At 43.7% G+C, this 6,713-nt stretch overlaps 1 protein-coding gene and 1 long non-coding RNA gene across 2 annotated transcripts in view; both read right to left on the bottom strand.

The window, feature by feature from the left end:
- The window catches only part of LOC123956716, an 8,318-nt gene extending 3,480 nt beyond the window's left edge, over positions 1-4,838 (bottom strand). The window contains exon 1 of the long non-coding RNA XR_006821605.1: positions 552-4,838. This is a non-coding gene — a long non-coding RNA (uncharacterized LOC123956716). The remainder of the gene's footprint in view (positions 1-551) is intronic.
- The window catches only part of chchd6b (coiled-coil-helix-coiled-coil-helix domain containing 6b), a 187,751-nt gene that overhangs the window by 6,016 nt on the left and 175,022 nt on the right, over positions 1-6,713 (bottom strand). The gene's annotated exons all lie outside the window — the stretch shown is intronic.

Raw genomic sequence — 6,713 nt, 5'->3', positions numbered from 1 at the left:
ACAGCTTCTTCACTGGTCTCAGTTGCTGTAACTGATGTGACCCACATAATATACAATAATGCAACATAGCGGCGCAGGACAACACCATGGAAGACCCATTCACTACAGTAATGTTACTTACTGCAGTCTAACTGTAAAGTGTGGCAATAATCTCATTTATAATATTCAGTCTAGCTCACTAACCAATATTGTTATCAAATAAATCTTAGCTATTCTGACTATGCTAAATGTTAAAGAGGTCACTGACATCTATACCTTTAAGTCACAGAAAATACATACAGAATTTTAATTAACAAAAAAGACAAATGGAAGCTCTTATGTCATTCCCAATCATCCAATTTCACTGAGACCAGTTATGATATTCTAAAGACTACTCAATATTTCTTGATGTGATCTTCAACAGCCAACCTACTGTACATCTTCTTTAAATTGAACAACATTGTCACAGTTAGTGTGTGGAGAGGCAGGTTGGAGGACCCAAATGCAGGACAGACGGCTGGCAGGTATAGTTCAAAGATTTATTTAAACAAACCAAAGGCAAGCGCACTTACAAGCAGTGGCTGAGTCCAAAGAAGAATCCACAAGGGCAAGGGAAAACACAAAATCCAAAATGCAGGTTGACAAAGTTTCAGGCAGATATCCAAAACCGACAGCGCTTCTTCACACCACGAAAACACTGCAAACACTGTAACACAAGCTAATGACACGACAAAAAACAGGCAGATCTAGGGGGCAAAACAGTTCGGGAGGCTGACCCGAAGGTCGACCGAGCAAGATCAGGCAGGAAACTGAGTTCAGGAGGTCGTGCTGGAGGACGACAGAGAGAACAGGGGCTCACCTGAGGCCAGACAGGTGACCAAAAAAGGCGAGACCTCTTCGGAGGATGAACTGGAGACCGGCAGCGGAGACGTGATCTCCCTGTAGGTCGGCGGCGGAGACGTGACCTCTCCGGAGGACAAGCAAGAGGCCGGCGTAGGAGGCCTGGAACCTCAAGTAGCAGAGCTGGATTGAGGGCCGACGAATGGATAGCCGGACTGAGGTCCACCGGCAGGATGGCTGGGCTGAGGTCCACGAGCTGAGCTGCTAGCCTGAGGTCCACAGACTGAGCTTCTGGGCTGATGACCACCGGCGAGACAGCTGGGATGAGGTCCGAGGACTGAGCACAGGGAGCAGGAGTTGGTTGGAACACTGGAGGGACTGGTACCGATTGGACCACCGGCGGAGCTGGTGCCGGTCGGTACACCGACGAGGGAACAGGAGTCAGCTGGAGATCAGGAAGGCTGCTAGTAGCGCTAGCAGGCCTTGGATCAGACAGGTGGGCAGGCAGGAGGCTAGCAGCGCTAGCTGGCCAGTAATTAGGCAGGGCAGGCACGGGGTTAGCTGGCTGACAGCTAGCTGCTTGGCGGACTGGTTGGGGACCAGCAGTCCTTGGGCTCTCTGGCTCTAATGCCAAGTCCATCAAAAAGGAGACCAGAGAGCTAGATGTCCAGGAGTTCCCAACCAGTCTGGATGCTGGAGCCAACACAGGAGGGGGATAACCAGGCGGGAATCTGGCGAGCGACCAGCAGGCCGGGCGCCAGCAGGCCGGGAGAGGAAGAAGCCTCCCACCCTGCAGCTAGCAGGCCGGGAACAAGTCCTCTGGGGGTTAGCAGGCCAGGGAACAGACGGCCTGGAGCTAGCCGCACTGGGAACAGGCTGAGGACTAGCAGCGCTAGCCGGGCTGGAGACTGGCCGATCAGGCGGAGGACTAGCAGCGCTAGCCGAGCTGGGGACTGGCATATCAGGCGGAGGACTAGCAGCGCTAGCCGAGCAGGACAGGTGGAGGCTTCCCAGCGTGCAGCCCGCAGGCCGGGAATCAGGCAGGGGGCTAGCCGCAGGGGTGCTTGCAGACCGAAGCTCAGTGCCAGCAGGCCGGGGGTCAGGCTTGGCACAAATGCAGGACACACGGCTTGCAGGTATAGTTCAAAGATTTATTTAAACAAACCAAAGGTGAGCGCACTTACAAGCAGTGGCTGAGTCCAAAGAAGAATCTACAAGGGCAAGGGAAAACACAAAATCCAAAATGCAGGTTGACAAATTTTCAGGCAGATATCCAAAACCGACAGAGCTTCTTCACACCACAAAAACACTGCAAACACTGTAACACAAGGCTAATGAGGCAGGCAGAGAGAGAACTGGGGAAACAGACAGAACACGTTACAAAGTACCAAAACACAGAACTAGAACACAGAGTACAGAGTAGACTAAACCAAAATAAAGTAAACAAGAACTAGAAGCGAATACTAAAACATGAACTAAGGACCAGGACTAAGAACAAATATATAGAACTAAAACCCAGACTCCCCAACAAGACACACAGACATGATCATGACAAACATGAATAAAGTTGATCGTCATTAGATATAACAGCCTTCCTGAAACATAACACAGAGCACAATTAATGCAGTCTCTGCACACCTACATCAAATATGACATACAGCTTGGTGCCATATGGAGGAGAAGAAAGTAATGTGTTGTAAAAGTAGGAAGCTTAATCAATGTTCACTTGCATTAACAATGCAAGGAGCTATTGGCTGACAGGTAATGAAAGGAGAAAAATGTAGGACTGGATTCATGGGAGCTCATCAGTTGAGTTTTAAAAAACTGTTATTGTTACGTTCATCATGTTATGTGTACGTATTATATTATTTACCTTTTGACATAACAGACAGTATCTTGGACATGCATGTGATTTATTTGCCAAATCATAACAAAAATAGGAGACAACAAGCAAAGAACATAATCTTTTAAAAAATCTTCTACTTATTGGTGTACTCTTCTACCACCGTCCAATTGCCTTCAATAGAGGAAGAACACTGCTGGCTGTATGTACTTGTTATATACACCATGGCCAATTCTTGTGATTAGCATTACATTGCCTTGACAGTTTAAGCTGAGGTCAAATTGACATAACAATTCCTACAACTTACTCTCTTATTCTCTGTTTTATCAAGGGCGCTGTTCCATATTTGCAGCCAGCTTGTCTTAGCTCGAGGCGATGGTCAGTAATAACTGCACCCATAACACAAACTCACCACAATCTCTCTACCAGTGGCTCCCCGGTTTATTATGAGGAGTTTCACTTTAAGACATCCAATCTGGTCAACTGACCTAAATCAGCAGCTGCAGTGAGATTTACAGCATAAGGTGAGCAATACATTAGTAGGGATGCATGATCATGATCATAAATAAATCATCATATGAACAACTTGTCACCACTATTTAAATGGTAAAGATTTGTTAAACATTTAGTGAGATGCATGAGGTTGGTATTGCTACTGCACAAAAGGATGTGCAGATTTTTACCAAGATAAACATATCAGCAATGAACACGAGTGTAGCATCTCCCAACGAAGCAGCTTCCTTTACACCAAGAAAACCTGAACAGAGCACAGTTATACATGTGAGCTATAGTTTGCTGTTGGATATTGTGTTTTTCAGTGCAGAGAAGAAAAATAAAAGACATCACTCTGTCATTCATTTTCTTCAGTAGGTGTCCTGTGACAACAGAAAGAAGAGGAATGAGAAGCAGTGGGTGTCTTGAAAGGTGTTCTTACAAACCAACAGCTTTCTCTAACCGCATTTACTCACCGTACGAAACAGAAATGACTGCACAATTGCTTCTCGATTCATTCGTCTAAACTGAATGCAACTGCGATGAGTGTGACAAGCTGCAAATTGTGCAATCCCAAATGTTATTAAGCAGTGCAGACAGGTAATCAAGACGAAGGAGCTACACCGAGCTCTATTGTTAAATGTGTACATCTCATACTTCCCTTTGTCTTAGCACACAAACACACACATTCGAGGACAAATAATGTGCAGAAAGCTCAAGCTCAACGGACGTACTTATCTAATGACCTTGTACACGTAGTAAAGATATCCCCATTTGACACAGCTAATTGGTCGACGTGTCAGAGGATGTTTAGCGGCTTAGGAAATCACATCTGCCCATTGATTTCTCCCCACTACACCCCCTCCATCAGACATTGTATTGCTTAATCCAGTCCACAACTCTATTGTTGTGAATCCTCAATGGATCCTCAGGCAGGGGAGGAGGCGAGAAAGAAAGGGAGAGGGAGGGAGATCGAAAGAGAGGAGAGAGAACAAGCGATTAAGAGGCACTTGGGATGGAGAAGGTAAATTAGAGAGTGCGGGTTTGTGTGTGTGTGTGTGTGTGTGTGAGACAGAGAATCAAACCACAGCGTAGATGAAATCAGAGAGATCGGGGTGCAGAAGAGAGGGCAGAATGGAGAATGCAGCCATGCACCTCCTTTGTGCTGAAGTATATTCGAGGGCAGGATGTTGTCATGCGGCAGTATGCCTTCACATTCTACTTGTGTTGGTGCTGAGCTCCTGTGCCGCCGAAGCATGCGACGTTGTGCTGTGGCATCTGCTCTCAGCTTTAAGCCTGTCTGCCCTCCGGTTAATCAGGAGAGTTTCCCTGTCTTTCTGTCTCCGTAATGAATCTTCTCATACTTTTAAATCCACTTTCACAGCACACACTCCCACTCAAACACAAGACATACATGCAAGCGAAAAGCTTAGCTTGTCATCCGTGCGTTCAAATAAGGGCAGAGCATGTTTGGGAATCTGTATTTTAAATGATGCTTAGTTAGTGAATGTCTTTGTTGTGAGAAAAAAAACACATTTCACTGTGTAAAAAGTAATTACCAGGTTCATATTTGAACACTGTTTTTGAGTCAGATCACGCGCAACTGATTTCTTTAGTCTTACTGCAAAATTGTAAAAAGTGTAAAAATTCAACAATAACAGTCTGTTCATCCAAATCACAATAAACATTTTCTCACTTACCTTGAGTGGATCTACCTATGTGCTCAGTTTTGGTTTGATGGTCTGTTTCATCAGTAGGAATAGCTTATAAACTGAAAACTGTCACCAGTGAGCTCTGTAAATTATCCAAAACTTTGTATATGGAAAAACAAACATCTTTACTTTTTCGATGCTTTGAGCATTTTTTTTTATTTCATTTTACTGTGTGCTTACATTGTGTAGAGAGACAATGTTCCATGGCAGCCACTATGACAAATGCACTCATACACACAGAGTCTTTTGAAGCTGCCAGTGCAGTTGCTATGGAAACAAAGTTTGTCCATTTCATATACAAATAAAGCCTTCCATTTTTTTTTTTTGCGACCTTGGCTTGCTGACCGAACTTCTCAGTCTTCACACTCCAGCCCCCGCTGCATCATGGTCTGCAGTTAGTTGAAAAACCTTCACTTGGTCTAAAGCACATAAAAGGTTTGCGTTGCATCATCTCATCCAGGTATTACCAGCATTTTAAGGGCTGCAGTTGTTTTAGGTGCTTATATGCCAGATCTTTTTTTTCCTCTAAATATCACTTCTTGCACAAGCACAGCATTGCTGTTCCTGCTAATTCACACACCTTTCAACTTAGCACGGACTTTAAGACACACACACACATATTCAAAACACTCAGGCAAAATGAGGTTCCACAAAACATTCGTAAACAGTCTTACATCACCTGACTATTTGATTTCTTCTCACCATGGGAGGAAAACAGCAACTTGGAAAATAACTGCACCACAGAAGAAGAGTGTTCTGATTTTTCACACGCACCGTCTAACTGCTGTATTCAGAAACTGATCTCGCAGTTGAATAACTGTTTATCCCCCTGGCTGAGTCTCTGACATGTTAAGCGTCACAAAGATAACTTCAAAGGGAGACACAGCATTTCATATCAAATGGCTGTGATTCACTGGCACTAAGATAGACAGAGGCCAGAGATGTTTTTGTAGCATACTGCACAGTTTGTGTTTTGTTTTTCTTTTACCTGGGAATGTTACTTTTGTATTATTTGTATTATTATTACTTTTGTTCTCACTAGATCTGTGACTAACTATTACTGAAATATCTCTAGATCAAGTACTGACCTCATGAAAAGTTTAGATCTTGAACAGCTGCTTAGTCAGCCTGGAATCATGACATTCACAATGACAACTTAGCTTAACAGCAGAAGCATCAAAACATCCACTGAGCCTTTTCAAATCGCTCCTTTAACATAATCCACTTCTCCTCTCTCCATTCATATCCTCCATATTTGTACAACTATTTCAACACTCATTTAGCAAAATATGGCTATGCACAGCTTCTGTTTGTTGCTAGCGCAGTTAACTATTAGCAGTGGTAACTATATTTGTTTACGTCAGCTGCTGGTTCGCAGACATGTTGAGCATCTCAGAGATAAATTCATAGCAGAGACATGATACTTTATATCCAAAGTCTGACCTTTGTCTTTGATTCAGTGGCATTAAGTGGCCTAAGTTAGGATCACTTTACTGCAATGTTTTGATAAGAACATCAGAGCATTTTGTTTCTTTGTTCTCACTAGATCTACGGCAAAAGATCTACCAAAATCTCATAAGATAATAAGACAGTACGCATCAACAACAACACGTACGGCTCCATGCCTTGGGGACACAAATCAAGCTCTCTTATGAGACCGTCTCGACACTTGATTTCCTGCATTCTGGTGAATTTTTATGCACCATTTTGTGCTTTTTATGCATCGATTTCCTCTGCTACTCTCAGCGTGAATGTAAATGTAAAAAATAATGAGTAGGCTATTTGTAGGCATTATAAAATTATCTAATTTTCACCTTCAGTCCTAAACATCTCATAAAGAATGGGGT

The sequence above is a fragment of the Micropterus dolomieu genome, linkage group LG18 (genome assembly GCF_021292245.1).
Source record: "Micropterus dolomieu isolate WLL.071019.BEF.003 ecotype Adirondacks linkage group LG18, ASM2129224v1, whole genome shotgun sequence".
Classification (NCBI taxonomy): Eukaryota; Metazoa; Chordata; class Actinopteri; order Centrarchiformes; family Centrarchidae; genus Micropterus; species Micropterus dolomieu.
Note: the sequence above shows the minus strand (reverse complement) of the source record. Positions and strands in the feature narration are given on the sequence as shown.